This window comes from Sceloporus undulatus, chromosome 4 (genome assembly GCF_019175285.1).
Source record: "Sceloporus undulatus isolate JIND9_A2432 ecotype Alabama chromosome 4, SceUnd_v1.1, whole genome shotgun sequence".
Taxonomy (NCBI): Eukaryota; Metazoa; Chordata; class Lepidosauria; order Squamata; family Phrynosomatidae; genus Sceloporus; species Sceloporus undulatus.
In genome coordinates, this window is record NC_056525.1 from 100,732,330 (window position 1) to 100,749,846 (window position 17,517).

Sequence of the window (17,517 nt, forward strand, 5' to 3'; positions counted from 1 at the left end):
TCCCCCAAAATATAATTTTTATTTCCCCAAAAAAAATAATATTATCACTCCCCCAAATAATTTTTTTTTAAAATCCAAAAATTAATTAAGTTTTCATTTTTTTAATGTAAATTTCGCCATGCTGTATGTACGATTGATTAAAAACGAATAAAATAAATAAACTGCCTATGGCATAGATTCTCTACAAAATAATTAAACAGACAATTAATACATATAGCAAACAACAAATAAACCAACCAACTCCAGCCCAAGTCAACATGCAGGAGAAGGCAGTCGCTCGCCTTCATTTTGCACCCTTTTTTAGTTTTGTTCCTGACAAGGGCAAGGGGCATCTAACCCTTTTCCTCATTCTTTTCTACCCCACTATCAAGCTTGCTTCCCCACCCTTTCCAAGTGCAGGATTTCACCCAGACACCATTTGGCCCACTCCTTCTCTTTGATCGAAAGACCTAATCGCTGAATTCAACAAGAATCAGGGGTGTTGGCATACAAAGTAGCATCTAAAATCACCAAGAGTGGGGCCGTCAAAATGCACATTTCAGCTGCAAAGTTTCAAGCTCCATGGCTCTTCACAGGCAAGGTGTTAAAAACAAGATATATCAAGGCGGGTTGCCTTATGCAGAGGTTGTTCTCAATTCAGGATGGAGTAAGGTTTCACGGCCCTATCTCTGGGGTTTTGCTGATTGGTGTGTGGGAGAGGTTTAGTTAGTGTCGGGCAGGTTATGCGGTGGGCCCTTCCTCTTCCTGTGGGTTCTGAGTTCAGTCCCGTACTTTCTTCCACTCGGTTTTCTCAGGTGTTACCGCACCTCAATCCTCTGTCTATTTAATTTGGAGGTGTCTAAGTGACCAGTGGAACTTGAATGTAATCAACGATTCTTTATTAGATGTGGGGCGGTTACACATTTCATTGATGGGGGAAATGTACCGAGATAGCAACCTAAATCTATTGCTCTCTCTTTCTAAGAAGCTGATAGGTAGATATTGCATTTGTTATTTGTATTGTTTTTGTATTAATTGTTTAATAATTGTAAATTAATTTGTTAATTCACACATGTTATTTATTAAAATCTTATAGTACTGTATCGTATATAGAAGGGGACACTGTCAAGAGGCATTTTGTTTAGGCAGGCCTTTAGTTTTAGTTAAATGGCAGAAGGATATTTTTAAAGTATATGCTTTTATTTTGTACTCTATTTCAATGTCTCTTAACTACGCTGCATTTTAGAGACCATTTAATGGAAATTTTTTTCTTTTTTACTTTGATGTCCCAGGTGTTTTGTTTTGTTTTTTTTATTTTTAGGTGTGCTTTGTCATTTTTCTCTGTGACCACCCGGATTGGGGACGACAGGATGGAAATGATATAGTCTTATCCTGGTGCTTTTCTTCTTCTGGACCCGACCTCTGACCTGTTCTTCCCTTTCAGTGCTTCGAGCAATTTCAGTTGCTCAGCAGCAGAACATGTTAGACATCAGGACCATTCCTAAGCTTCTGTTGGATTTTGCCACCTTCCTCGAGGACAGGAGGATGAGTCCCAACCGGTCCCGGTCAAAACTCTTCCTTCGTTCCCATCCGCCATCTACTCAGAGGGAGCACAAAGAATACCAGTACTCTTACTCTCGCCATAAGGACCTACCAATCCTCACTTGGTTAAGCTTAAAATTAAAGTATTTGAGCCAATAGGTTGAGCAAATACCAATGCCTTCTACAGATGAATATTCCCTCCCCTTGCTTTTTGTGTTATCTACACAACTTAGACTTAGGCAACCCTATGATTGAGAACCTCCCAGACACCCTGTCACCATCAGCCATGTGGCTTCCTTGATTGACTCCATCTACCTGCAATGCAGTCCTCCACTTTTCCTACTGCCTTCCTCTTTACAAGTTTTACAGGTTGATCTTGTATCCAAATGCTAGACCAGAGTGTTGGGGATTTAGAATACCTGTATTGCATATGATGACATAATGAGATATCTTGGAGATGGGACTAAGTCTTAACACAAAATTCATTTATAGGGTGAAGGCCATCGTAGGGATGGTTTGACAGAGTTCTGCATGGCAGGGAGTTGGACTGGATGGTCCTTCGGTCTCTTCCAACTCTATGATACTATGGCCTGTTACAGACAGCCAAATAAAGCTGCTTAGTCACAGTGGAGGTATGGTGTTTCAATGATGCATGCGTCCTAAGAGTCCAGAAGTCGCACCAAAAGCTCCAGAGACGGAGTAGCTTTGGTGTGGCTTCTGGACTCTTAGGAACGCATGCATCATTGAAACACCATACCTCCACTGTGACTCGAAGCTTTATTTTGGCTGTCTGTAACAGGCCTATATTCTATTATTGTTATTAATGTTGTTTTATTCCCAAAGCAAGAGAGCCCTGCAATATTAAATGGAAACTTATTTCCACTTTTGCCACACCAAGCTAGAGATCACTTTATATATCTATTATTATTATTATTATTATTATATTATTAAAAGCCTAACAATGACAGTTATTGGGCTTTTTAAATGCTGCATGTGTCTAACAGGCCAGAAGCCACACCAAAGTCATACTCCAATCCTAAGGACTGGAGTGTACTTTGGTGCAGCTTCTGATGTCTTAAGATGTGTGTGTTCATTTAAACAGCAACCTCCAAACACTGAACAGAGATATTAGACAGGAAAAATGATAAGGGGAAGTTAAAAAAAAGGAATATAATTGAAGCCATTTGCAGATGTTTGGTGATTATTTTGGAGGGGACTTGGTGAGATTGGATCATCTATTGCAAAAGTTTAAGGAATTTGGTAAGGTAGCAGGTTTTAAAATAATAAGGACAAAACCAAAATTTGACAAAGAATATACCTGAGGCAAGAAAAAAATTGATTGTTTAGGACAGGATTTGAAATAGTGAGTACGCGACTAATATAACAATCAAGGCCTGTTACAGACTGGCAAAATAAAGCTGCTTCAGGTCTCTTTGGAGGTGCTATTTAAATGAGCAGAGTCCGGAGGTCGTTGCCAAAGCCACACTCATTCCTAAGCACTGGAGGGCAGCTTTGGTGCAGCTTCTGGATTCTTCAGGATGCATGCATCATTTAAAAGCATACCTCCAAAGAGACCCAAAGCAGCTTTATTTTGCAGTCTGTAACAGGCTGAAAAATCATCAATTGTATGAAAATAAATATGTGAAAATTTGGGGAAATGTTTAAAAAGATTTGAATAGATGGACAAAGTTAAAATTATTTCTTTAGGTCAGTATCAGTAATAAAGATGTGTGTGTTGCCTAAATTGATGTGTTTGTTCCAGACAATTCTAATAAGTCAGAAAACCAAAGATAAAATGGAAATTAATGATAGATGATAAAGAATGAGGAGAACTAGGTCTGCTAGATATGAAACTATATTTTGAGTCAGCATGCCTTTCATGGTTGAAAGAATGGATTTTATTGGATAATAGTAAGATGTTAGAATTAGGACATGAATTGAGATTTGGGTGGCACACATACTTGTGGTATGGGAAGGTGAGGGCGAATATAGATTTTAAAAATCATATTATTAGAAGAGCATTGATAAGAGTGGAATAAATAAAAATAAAGGTTTAGTATAGAATTACCTAATTGAGTATCACCACAGGAAGCATTTTATAGGAGAGAATTCGGTATAGTACAATCAGGATTTAATAGAATAGGAGCAGGGAGATTGGGAAATTAAAGAATTACAATGATTAAAAAAGGAAGGGCACAAAATATCATGGTTAATGTATTACCAATTAAGAGAAGGATTTAAAGAAGATAAGAATAGATTTAATTTTGAAAAAAAGGAAAACAGAGTTTGATATTCTGATTGAAAATTTTTATAAATTACCATTAAGGTTTGAAACAGAAGAGGAACAAATTAAAGAATGCATGGTGAAATGGGCAAGAAATGTGGGACATGATATTCGTCTGGACCAATGAGAGAATGTGTGGTTGAAAGTTTTAAAATTTACTTGCTGTAATGATCGGAAGGAAAATGATTTCAAAATGATATATAGGCGGTACCTCACACCAGGCAAATTGGCAAAAATATCTAAAAAATATAAAAATTAAGTGTTGGGAATGTAAACAGTCTGTTGGTTCCTTTTATCGCCAATGATGGAGTTGTAAAAAGGCAAAAAATATTGACAAAAATGGGGGAGCAGATGAATAAGATTTTACAGTCAGAAATAGAAATTAGTCCAGAATTATTTATTTAAAATATGGTGGACTTCAGTAAGAAATTAGAGAATGAACACAGTATATTAATTTGTTATTTGATTACAGCAGCAAAAATATTATATGCTAAATATTGGAGACAGAAGGATATCCCGAGTATTGAGGAGTAGGTAGAAAAATTATGGAGCCTGGCTACATCAAAGAAGTTGACCAATCTGTTGAAAGGATACCTGACACAGACTTACATGGAAACATGGAAACCTTTTGTTAATTATTTGGGGGGGAAGTGGAGGTAATGTGATGGTAGGTTTTGATTATTAGATAGGAAAGCGTTTCTAAATCGAAGAACGTTGATTATATAATTATTGTTATGGTTAATTAAGTTATAAAAATGTAGAAAAGTTGGTTTGTAAAAGATGGATTAGTTATCGAGGCATAAATGGGTGTTATAGTTGGCAATCATGGAGTAGTGGTAGAAGTCAATGGGACTGGGGGATAGGGAGGGAGAAGGGATAATGGGTTCGTGTATGCATGTATTTTCATTACATTTGTAGTCAAATTCATTTTGTTTATTTTATAAGTGTTTTGTTTAATTTTTTTGTAATCTGGTTTGATAATAAAGTTTATTTAAAAAATTTTAAAAATTAAAAATACTATGAAATAGGGCCTGGGAGACAAAGGTTTGAATCCCCACTCAGCCATGAAAGTCACTGGATGATCCTCAGCAAGTCACACACTCTCAGCCTCAGAGGATGGCAATGGCAAACTTCCTCTGAGGAAACCAAGAAAACCTGTGATAGGCTTGCCATGTCAGAAATTATTTGAAAGCACATAACAGCAAAAGGATCTGGGAGAGAACAGTTACAACCTAGAGGCTTGTCTGTAAAAAGAGTTAGATGGTCCAGAGACAAAGTGAAGACTGAGTAGGAGGAGGGGAATGGATAAGATCTGAGTAGGATTTTTGGAGTCGATAATATGGAAAGAGTACAGGGAATTCATATTTAATTTAATGCATATATAATAAATCCTCACTGGTTTTATTTTTTAGCTGTGTCTATTTACATTTAGGAAGAGAAAGGGAAAACTGGTCATACTTCATCACACTGAGCAACAAAACCAGTGGTCCATAACAAGTACCACTTTGAGGCCCAAGTACCAGATCCAAGCAGGAATCTTGAGGTAAAAGAGCAAGGGGCCTTGGAGAAGAGTTATGTCACAGATTATAACTCTGATGTATGCAAAGGTACCTTGTATCACCTTTGAGACTAACTGTGCAAACGAAATTGGGAGACTTGGCTGTATGGAGTACATCTGAAGAAATAGACCAAATCTATGAAAATTTATGCTACAAGTTTTTTGCACAGTTAGGGGGAAAGCAGATCAGCAATAAGAGCCAGCTTGGGGGGGTGTGGGGGCATGGTGGTCACACACCACACGCTCCAACTCTGCCCCAAAGCCAGAGGCATACCACCTGCCCAACCAGACAGCAGGCAGCATAGGAACACTCCTGCGGCACAGTGATTAGACACCGCATACCCAAAAGCCGTGGTGGCTGCAAAAGGAGCCCCCTTTTTCCAGTGCAAAAAGAAGCAGCATCTGGCCACTTCTTTTTGTGCCAGAAAAACGCTGGATTGGGGCCGATCCAGCTCTCAAAGGGGGGCATTAAGCTGCCCCTTTACAGCCATCTGCCCCTTAGTCTCAAAGGTGATACAAGAACGGGAGATAATGTGATGGTAGGTTTGATTATTAGTTAGGAAAGCATTTCTTTAAAGATCATTTGTATTGTGAATTAAAGTACAGGTATGCAAAAGCCCCTAGCACAGGTGTGTCTCTGAATATAACTGATGGCCCTTGGTCACTGGTAATGCTAGTGTTAGGGCAGATGGGACATCCAATTCAACAAGATCAGAAGAGGGACAGCTTCCCTACCTCTGAGGTAGCAGCTTCATTTGTGCATGTCTAGCCATATAATGAAGGAGCAAGACAACTGAACCAGAGCCTCCACCTTCTCTGTTGCTGTTACAGGCTATATGAATTGGCGACAGAGTAAGGGATTCAAATGTTTCTTTCCTTCCTGGAAACACTCTCATCTATCACAGGCCATAAGAAATCCACTTGCTGTTCCTTGCTCCTGACATATTTATGGTTATATTGTTCATTATATTGTTTATTGTCTCCTGGTTGTACTAGAAAGTTTTATCCTCTCTAGTACTGGCTTATATATTCTAAGAAAAGATAGTGGAGACATCAAATAAAACTCGGCGTAAAGAAGACAGCCTTTTTCATACTACACAGAAATTATTCCATTTCAACTATCCAGCTACAGCCTTAGGCTATGACTCTGGAGACCAAGGTTTGAATCCCTGATCAGCTGTGGAAACCCACTGGGTGACCTTGATCAAGTCACACTCAGCTTCAGAGGAAGGCAAATTCAAAAATCTTGCCAAGAAAACTCCATGATTGGGTCACCTTAGGGTCACCATGAGACTTGAAAGCACACAACAGTAAATAAACGCAAATGAACTAGTCTTAAATACCCTGGAGGCACTAGATCCAACTGCCACTGAGTTTTGAATAGTTGGCACACGTTGAGTAGAGGATGACTAAGAGTGTAAAGAATCTGAAGAACAGTTGAGCAATTGGGTGTGTTTCTCCTAAACTGAAATGTGATAGGATAGCCATCTTCAAATATTTGAAAGGTTATCATTGCTGCTGCTCCAAAAAGCAGGACCTGAATCAAAAGATTCATGCTACAGGGAACATGTTAGGATTAAACATTAGGAAAAAGTTCTTGATGATAAGAGGTATTCAACCTGCTTCTGAAGATGGTGAACTCTTCTTCATTGGAGGTTTTTTAAAAATGTATTTATAGCTACCTGCCCTGTATGGTTTAACTGTGAATTTGGACCACATTGGTGCTTATCAGGCTACCTGATGTTCAAGGCCAGAATTTGTGCTTATTGGCTTCTTCCCCCCCCCCGCCCCCCCACATGCACAAATGAAAACTAAATAGACAAGCAGTCAATGGCTCACAGACCAACAATTTGAGCAGCACCAAGCTAGATGAGCTTAGATTCTATGTATTATTATTTTAATGGGTTTTATTATAGGAAAAATACAATATACAAATATACAAATATGAAATCAAATACAAAACCAAGACAACTACTGACCTGACATTCAAATCACAAGATGTGAAAGTAGCTTTTTACAAGATAATTAGTTACTTAAAACTCTCTATGGTAATTTGATCTATGATAAAACATCAGTCCCGTATGAGATTACAGAGGCATTCATTTATCTTTGTGATGGTTACTGTGATCAGTAAATAGAAACCAATCAATTTTAATAGTCTTTATAGTGTTCACTTTTAAAGTTGCTAATTTTGATTTTAGAGTGTCTAATTTGACTGGTTGATTTCTCCATAATGACAAATGACCACATTTTTCTCAAGCTCCAGTGAGAACTTTATGTACAGATGTCTACTGCTATACAATCACTAGCATTGCCGCTAAGCAAAAGAATGATTTTTTAAAATTTAAAACATCTTTGGTCCAAAACTGCACCAATCCTATTGAATGATTTGTTGCTATTTATTGCCTGCTTATTGCCTGTTTATTCCCAGGATAGTGGCTCTTTAATCTCTATGTGTGTGAAAATGTTATTCGCAATTGCGTGATTTTCACGGGATAACCACTGTTCAAACTCCCGATTTCCCCCGTATGATAAGGATACAGCAACGAAGTGTTCACCATTTGAAGTAGGGCAAACGTACTGATTGTGATAAGCCATGTGTATGTAGAAACATGAAGCAGGGAGAGAAAACCCTTCAATCTTCTTAGATGCAGTTCTCCTTGTGCCTCTCCACTGCCCATACTGTTTAGGGATGAAGGACATCTGGAGTGCCACACACTCTCCACCCTGGAGAATATGGCTTTCTGTAACTCTGCCAAGCAAAACACAACACAATTCAAAAGCGTGATACTTTTACTGGCCAACCCAAATGCACAGCTGGCCAATAAAGGTATCACTCTTCAGTGGAGTTGGAATTTTGTTTCATTTTGCTACATCATTAACACAGCTAGCCCATCATTCACACTTTCTTTCTGTCAAGCAAGTAATTAGTATAAGCATTTGGTGAAAAATATGTGGTGTCTGTATTTTCTGTCCATTGCAATCTGTAAGAGGAAGCATTCAGCTATACTCAGTAAATTGTTTGGAATGGAATGATGAACTTCAGCCTCAAGTGTTAGGTGGGTCTAGGGTTCATATCTTATTTGTAAATTCAATACACTTTAATTTGGGAGTATATATACTTATATAATTACACTATATAGGGTCTGTATCTCATTTGTTAATTCAGTAAACCTAACTTGGGACTCACACAGGTGGAAATTGATCACGTGTGTTTTTGTTGGGGGGGGGGACTAGACACACATACACCTGAAGTTGCATTCAAGGAGAACTTCAAAGCACATTTAAGCAGTCTCCATCTACCCCAGATCTACTGAGGTGGAAATTTCTTCTCTGTATTGTTGTTGCGTGCCTTCAAGTTGTTTCTGACTTATGGCAACCCTAAGGCAAGCTGTTATGGGGTTTTCTGGGGCGGAGAGTGTGTGACTTGCCTAAGGTCACCCAGAGAGTTTCCATGGCCGAGGAAGATTCAAAACCTGGTCTCCATGATCATAGTCCAATGCTCAAATCATTACCTACCACACTGGCTCATACATACATCTGTCAAAATGTTTGTAGGAAAAGAAGGAAGTTTTCTCATTTGCTTCTTGGTTTGAATTACAAAAAGGTAATGAGCAATGCATCCAGTAATGCAGTGACTTACTTTTGTAGACATTAGGACAAGTAAAAACAAGAAGTCGCATTTCAAATGTTATAATGAATGATGGAACTATGGAAAGGCAACAAGTCCCATTGAAAGTAATGGACTTGCCCTTCCCAAGAAGTACAGTTGGACCAGGCTGGGAGGGACTTGTATTGCACCTCAGGCTACAGATTTGCAAGATATGTAGGTACTTAACATCTAAGCTGACTACTTATTTTCCATCTTGTCTTTCTTCTGCATGTGTCTGGATGGCCCTTTGTATCACTTATAAACAGTGACAGTAGAAGGTTTTCATGTCACTGCAGCAGTGAATCTGTTCCTGGGTTTAGCCTGAATTTTAAAGGAATCATCCAGGGTGCTGAACTTATTGGGACATATGTTTCAGCAACTCGGATAGATCCATTAAATTTCAGACTGAAACCCGCAGCTGAGTCACTATCCACACTAACATGGAAACTACAAGTTGCTGTTGTGTATAGATAAACTTGTATTTAGGCACTGTATTTGGGCTAGCTGAGATTTCTTTCCTGATGATGGACCCCACCAATTTGTTATAGAACTTGTGGTGCAGTGCAGGCTGTGCATTTTAGTGTAGCACTTAGTAGTATTTTGTTTGCATTTTAAATTACTTTTTAAAAATAATTCATCTGTTGACTATTGATAAAATGACCAGATGTTTAACATAAGAAAAATATGCAGGGGTAGCTGTGTTGGCCATTTAGTAAATTCAAACAAAAATATTTTTAAAGAAAATATAAGAAAAATATGTATTTTGCTAACAATCATACTTAATCCCCCTTGTACTCTAGCCCATGGCTTTGGAGGAAGAGGAGGGAAGGAAGGAAGGAAGGAAGGAAGATAATACTGAATCATCCATCTATGAGACCTCCAATTTTTAATCTCAAAGTGTCTCAGGAACAGGCACATCATAAACTGCGATAAGAATCCATTTTGTCTCTCCTGACTATACAAAAACACTCATTTTAATATTGCCAAGTCACATTGCTCAGTGACACAGGCACAAATCTAGTACTTAATATGTAATATGAAAATAGTAATATGTTTAGAAGCATCCTTCAGTAATAAACATAATCAAATCTCTTCAGAAAGGAACACAGAACTTGGAAAAGAAAATCAGATTAAACATTTCTAGAAGATTGTTATTGTTATTTTGTAATCATGTTTGTTGTGATAAAGTGAACATTTAAAATAATAGTGGATATAGAACTTTCAACTTATTCATTGGTAATATTTCTTGGAGAAGCCCTCCATCTTGTCCCATCACCAGATTCTGCTTAAGCAGACTTTCTTGTTTCTGATAGTCAAAGAGATCTTACCATGAGAGGAGCAGAAAGCTATTCCAAATATTCTTTTTAACTCCCTCCACTGCTTTTTTTTCCATTTCCAAATAGCTAAGAGCAATAGCAGAGTGATACTATTGGAACTGGGAATCCTGCCCCCACCTACATGCAAATATCACTGTAAACAAATGGTTTAATATTTCAGCAACTGACAAAGGTTTAACTTATCAAATTAACAACCACAACCTCTTTACACACACATATACGTATACCCATTTCTAACTCTGTAACATGAAGTAAATTATTATGAGGAACATGAAAGTTTTTATCTGGATAAGTCAAGTTTGAACACCTCTTCTTCCTAGTGAACATCCGCTCTTCATCCAACCAGGCCTCTCTGTTCTATAATTACTGCCAGTGCCTGGCTTGAATTATTGAATTGCAAAGGCTGTGATTTATTGATTTTCATGGTTACCACTGTAGAAAACTGCAGGACTCTGTGAAGAGTCTCTCAAAGCTCTCTCCACAGGTACTTCTCAGAAGCATATACACTTAAAGTGGCTAACAGAGCAGCCATTCCCTTTATCAAGAGATGCCCAATGTTTCCTACTATTTCCCTAGATGCATCACTTATTTCCAGGACACCAGATTATATTTAGCATCAGTTACGTGGAAATAAACTCGGTATCTTCTGAAGGCAATCTTTATGTCAGTCAGTTACTTTGAAAGTCAGATCCCAAAGTAGGAAACAAATTGTATCACAGACAGCAAAACACCGCAATCTACAGTAAGCAACTACTTACAGTCTGATTCAAACAGCTCTGAAGTGACCTAACCTTTCCCATCAGATTCAGTTCCCAGCTTTTTGAAAGGCCACATGTAGGTTCCCTGATGTTTACCAGAGTTGTCCTGGGCAACCAAATAGAACACAAAGATTTAAAGGGACAACTGCTGCGCTAGATGGTATCTTCTCCTAATACAGTATTATATTACCACATGGCCCATTTGCAGAGAAGTGGTACAGGAAGTTGGCAATGTGAAAACTAAGAAACAAACTGCAACACATAAACAAACGTCTCTTACACACCCCCACACACATATGCACACAAAAACCACGCAACAGGACCAAAGTAAGTATTTTTTCCTCTATGTGTGGAATTTCTTAGCATGATAGAGCATTTGCTTTCCTGAATTAACCAGAAAGTCAAACTCTTTGCTCATAATGTATTTTCCCCCTTCGCATATACAGTATTTGAAAAGTAAAATCAGCTCCCTCTAGTGACAAACATACAAAAGTAGTCCCTGAAGAGGTCATGTAAGGATAAAGGCCCTTGCTTAGCTCTGTCTATTACAGGTTATTTTGTTTATGAACAGAGTCTTCCACCTGCTCAGAAGACTACTAAAGTCAACAAAAAGTTGCCAAAACAAAGTCATTGGGAATTAAAAGTGCCTTGGCTTCTTAGACTATAAGGCTGTAATACCATGCCTGTTTACCTCGGAATAAGTCCTTTTGAATGAAATGGGATTTTCTTCTCACTATACATGCATTGGACTGCAGGGACTTCAGACTGCCTTCCTACGCAGTACATTGGGCACAAAGTAGCCACTGCGGGTGTGGTTTGGTGTTGGATAAATCCTGAATCAAATCAGGTCGATTTGGACAGATGTAGATATCCACTTCAAAATGGGGCCTTCCAAGACTAGCCAGATCTGAATCCTCCTGAAGATTTGTTTGCAATGTGGCTATTAAGAAACATAGTGTGTCTTCAAATATATGTACAGTGGGCTCTTGTTATCCCCATGGATAACAAAATCTGTGGATGCTCAAGTCACATTAAATATAATGGCACAGCAAAATGGTGTCCCTTATATAAAATGGAAAATCATTGTTTGCTATTTGGAATTTATACTTTTTTGGAGTATTTTCAAGCTCTGGATGCTTGAATCCGTGGATAAAAAATTCATGGATAAGGAGGGCCGACTGTACGTTTCTTTCCAAGCTTTCCATAAAAGGAAAAGACTACCCAGATTGCCTGGGCTAACATTTTGGAACTATCAACAATTCAGTTATTCAGTTACAATTCAGTTGCAACAGGGTAGGATTCAGTGATATTTTGCACCAGGAGAGGATTTTCTGTTTGAGCAAGATGGTTTTCTTAATTTTGGCAATCCCTCCCTCCTACTGCTACCCCTGCACACAGCTGCAAAACTTCCCTGAATCCACCAGTGTAAAATTTTAAAGGAGAAAGACAAGAAGAGATATCTAGAAAGTTGAAGACCTGAAGGCTACAAAGAGGGCAGTCTTGCTGAGCGATGGACTGCCCACAACCACAGCAGCCCGAATGACCATTTCTACCACCTCAGTGGCTACATGGCTTCACTCCCTTCCTGGTCTACAGCTGATATGATACCACTTTCTCCCATATGGCCCTCAGTGACACAGAGGCATCCTTGCACCTCTGTATGCCAAGTGAGGGAGTTCCACAAGGGCCACACAACCACAGCCAAGACCTGTCCAGCCACACTCCACCTGCATTAGTTAAGATTTACTCCTTCCCAGTCATGAGCTGGAATCCAAGATGCCAGTGTCTCAAGGAGGGAAAGAAGACATAATGTTTTCATAGCCCACACCCATCATCTCTCCACTTTGCTGAAATGGGGGTTCCTGTATAAACACCAGCAGTAGCAAGGTCCGGCCTCAGTCCTCACAACTTGTACGATCAAAACCCTCCCCGCCACAAACACAGGAAAACACACATTTTTATGTCCCCTTTGTAAGGTGGGAAGGTTTGCAGGGCGTGGTCAATGAGGCCAAGACAATCAGACAGAGCCATTCAAGTCAGCTTTCTGGAGCCATATGTCATTTCATAGGAAATGATCTAACCCATCATTTCCACAGCCATCAAGTACTGCCTGCTTTTCTTCCTAGCTCTGTGTGTAGGGCAATGTCTATTTTCATGGCCCGTGTTCTCCTGGGGAAAAAAAGGAAAGGTGCCATTCCTCCATGCAAGCTGAACTGCACTAAGAAGCAACAGTAGGAGGGTAATGCCTCTAGCCTCAGCTTTAGCTTGCATGAGGGAAATACTTCCATTTTCAGATATATCCCTCTTCTTCCCGGCCACACACTCCATGAGTCAGGAAAGAAAGCTCCTATGACAAATCAACCAATATAATGAGGAGAAGATGTTGACCATTGAAGGGATCAAATCCTTTCACCATCTAAGAATGTGAGGAGGGCACGGGTCTATGTAGGGGTTTGTGATAAAGAACAACAGACAGGTGTGAGAACAAGGAAAACTGTTCCTTGCAGGTAAGGCAAAATACTGGAATGGTAGGTTGTGGTGCCTAGATGCCTCTCTCTAGAGCAGTGGTTACTCAACCTGGGGGTCGCAGCCCCTTTGGGGGTTGAACGACCCTTTCACAGGGGTCACCTAAGACCATCGGAAAACATCAGAACCAAGACCATTGGCTGGGGGGTCACCACAAAATGAGGAACTGTATTAAAGGATCAAGGCATTAGGAAGGCTGAGAACCACTGCTATAGAGATATGATGCAGGGCAATGACATTGGCTTTCCACTGGGGACATATGGCCTTCTCCTACTCACATAAATCTCCCTTGTTATATGTCTATCTTCCAAGACAGCAGAGTGGGTGGAGTTAAAATGATTTACCAATAGTGGGATTTAAACTAGTAATCTCCTGGGTCTGTTTATCTTAGCTTGAACACTTGGGCTCTTGGTTCTGCCCAGGCTGCTTCCTATTTTTCTCATATGTTAAGGGCATAGTAACATGCTGAGCCTGAACCTGTTCTCTTCTTCAATATCCACTTTGCATTTTGTACTTTGCATTGTGCTGGCACAGCCCCTAACCAATGGAAGATGGCTGTGTCACTAGGGATATTCTGGGCATGCATGCCCTTTATCCATTTTCCGTATTGTATCTTTCCTCCACCTCTCCCAGATACAACATACATTTGGATATGGTGGACATTCTACTATGGTGATGGTAGTGTAATTATGTTGTTGTTGTTGTTGAGTGCCTTCAAATTGTTTCTGACTTATGGTAATCCTAAGGCAAACCTATCATAGGTTTTTCTTGCCAAGTTTCTTCGGGGGGGGGGGGGGGTTGTCAGTGCCATCCTCTGAGGCTGATAAAGTGTGACTTGCCCAATATCACCCACTGGGTATACATGGCTGGGCTGGAATTCGAACCCTGGTCTCCAGAGTCCTAGTCCAATGCTCAGACCACTACACGATGCTGCCTCTCTACTATAACTCTACTCCCAGCATAATGCCATTACAGCATGGCTCTACCCAAACCTAAATTGGAAAAAGAGGAATTATCCCATGTATAACCGTTACATAAATGTTGGTCAGGCGTGCCCAGAAATCAGCAAATTTTTGGAAGCTGCTCCATGGTTTGTATACAGGCCAACCTTTTTCGCCCTCCATCTCAAATCTAAATAATTTACCCATGTCTATTCTGTCATTATCTGGAGCCTTCCACTCATGTGTTGATTTTTTCTCTCTCTCTTAAAAGTATCATATTCTAAAGCTGAAAGGATTGATTTACACACCTAAACACTAGCTAAAGCGGACAGTGATTTCTCAGTATCTCAAAGTGCACTTCTTTCATTGAGAAAACTTTGAAGCGATCTTATCAGGAGACTATTCACTCTGGGTTTTTGTTATACTGTATATGTAACTTTTCACTTGCTTGTTTTTGGTGTACATTTGTTTGCTTGCTTGCAGAATGGCTCTTTAATTTAAATCCATGAAAGGTATTATCTAAATCATCCTATTAATGCCCAGTAAAACAGCCATTATCCCACAACACTCTTTTAATGTGAGTGCTCTTCTACTGTGAAACAATGGGAAGATATATCCTTCAATAGCCTAAGCCCTGTTAAATGCAGGTCATGGGTTAAAATGAAAACTGTCATCCATTTTCCTAGCAAATGAGACTAAATGGCAGACGGCATTAATAATTTACATCTTTAGCCCATTGATTTTGACTCTGGCTCCACTAGGTTGTTCCATATTGTATGTCAAGGAGAATATTTCTTCCCACTTAGCCATGTGCATGTATACAGTTTGTCTCTTACATTATTTGTCCAAAAGAAAAGAATAATTGAATTTTATCATTGAGGGCAATGTGTGGTAAACAAAGTAGGCAAACTGCTACAAGCAAGCCTTTTCTGATCAGTTCTTCCTTTGTAGGAAAAGTCACCCACGAAAGCTGTTAACTTATTGTACAATTTTACTAGTTTTTACAACACAGGACAGTGAATGGGAAGTTGAACAGTAGAATGTAATGTGATGCCCTCCAATTGTCCTGGGATATTATAAAAGTAGCTGAAAACATGGACTGATAGATCAGGACTGTTTCTACCAATTGCAACAGTTGTGGGTACAATAGCACCTGCTACAGTCCATTACACAGAGAGACAGGAACCTCCCTGAACAGGGAGAATTGCAGTATGAGGAATCCCCTTAAGTCAGATAGAGGAGCATTCTGTGAATGGAGCTCTTCCATTTTCAGAAGTAAAGTCTTGGATCTAACCAATTAATTGAGAGAAGGATGACCCACAGGACCTCCCGATAAGCCCTTCAAACCCACTTGATTCCCCCCCCCTCAAATTTAATTTTTAAAAATTGGTCTGGTCTGGGGGTGATATTTTTTGGCCCCAAACTATCCTAAATCTCTTAAACCACACAAAAATACAACTCTTCCCAGCCTCTCCGAAACAGAGGAAAAAATAGAAAAACACTGCCCCAAAATTGGCCCAAATGGCAGGCAGAAATAACATCACATCATCTTGGGCATTGTGGAAAGTGCAGCTGCAGGAAGGAAGGGAAAATGGTTCTTGCCCTGTTTGCAGTTGCCCATCCCTGGATTGGGGAGAGTGGCACTACTGTTGGGAACAGAAGGAGGCTTGTGGAAAATGAAGAGGAAAGAAAATAATATCTAGGAAATCCTTGCTATTCCAGCAGCCTTTGGAAATGTTCTTTAAACATTTAAAGAAAATGTTAATACATTATCAAAAAGGCACCTCATCAACACAATGCTGGATAATTAATATGATACCTCAATAACTTGGTTAAAGCAAAATTTGGTCCCAAATTTACTTTCATAAGATATGGCTGAATTTTAGTGAGTGAAACTACAATCCAATCCAATGGTTCTTCCTTATCATGTCAGAAAGTTCCCAGCATTTGGGAAGTGACAGTTAAGTTCACTAAACTATGGAAAAGATATCTGGGAATATAATATGTGGACACAAAAACATATTAAAAGAGAATATAAACCAGAGTGGTGATAAACATGACTACTGTACATATTGCTGTTGTTCTTGTTGTGTTCTCTCAAATCATTTCTAACTTATGCTGACCCTAAGACAACCCTGTCATAGGGTTTTCTTGGCAGGATTTATTCAGAGGAGGTTTGCCATTGCCTTCCCCTGAGAGCATATGACTTGCACAAGGTCACCCAGTGGGTTTCATGACCAGGCTAGGAAATGAACCCTGGTCTTGAGTCATAGTCCAGCACTCAAACCACCACAGTGTGCTTGAGATTAAAAGGAAAAAAAAATACAGTACATGAAGGATATGGTACTATAATGAAATTGTTATACATCACCAAACAGTTATGTCTAAATAAATGAAGATGTTTTGGAAGGAATTTCATGGAGAAGATGTAGTGATGGTGGGGGAGTGGGAAGACTGAGGGATTCTGACTCTTCATAAAAGCCCATTTGAGGGTTTCAGCATGGCTTCAGAAGGATCTTTAGTGGGTTTGTCTCTTTCTCAAAAGCCTGCTTGTTCTTTTCACAGGCTTCTGGGGAGGACAGTTAAGTGTGGCAGGGACTTTTGGAAGCAGAAGCTTCACTTAGATCCAGCAGAGAGGGATAAAAGCATGGACTCCTTCTGCACTTGGGCTTGAGTGTCCTTCCCACACTCTCACCTTGTGTTGATTGTATTCTCTGTTGATGTTATTCGTCTGGTTTTTGTCATAAACTTCTCTTGTGTGGCATCAGCTAAGATCCAGATTCTTTGGGTCCTTTCATTTTCAATTGGGGCAGGGGTGCAAGCAAGCTCAGTGGACAATTCAGGTAAGCCCAGCTTGGGGGCTAAGGACCAGCTTCACTTTGTGGCCTGGGGGAATGAACTTAATGGATGACGGTCAGGTTGAGTCTTCAGTTATCCAGA

At 39.6% G+C, this 17,517-nt stretch overlaps 1 protein-coding gene across 2 annotated transcripts in view; it reads right to left on the reverse strand.

The window, feature by feature from the left end:
* TTLL7 (tubulin tyrosine ligase like 7) overlaps positions 1 to 11,184 on the reverse strand; it is a 104,891-nt gene extending 93,707 nt beyond the window's left edge. The window contains exon 1 of one of the 2 annotated variants that reach the window (XM_042463366.1): positions 11,111 to 11,184. The gene's annotated coding sequence lies outside the window, so the exon portion shown is untranslated. The remainder of the gene's footprint in view (positions 1 to 11,110) is intronic. The other variant, XM_042463364.1, reaches the window with a different exon arrangement.
* Between the last annotated feature and the right edge of the window lie 6,333 nt (positions 11,185 to 17,517).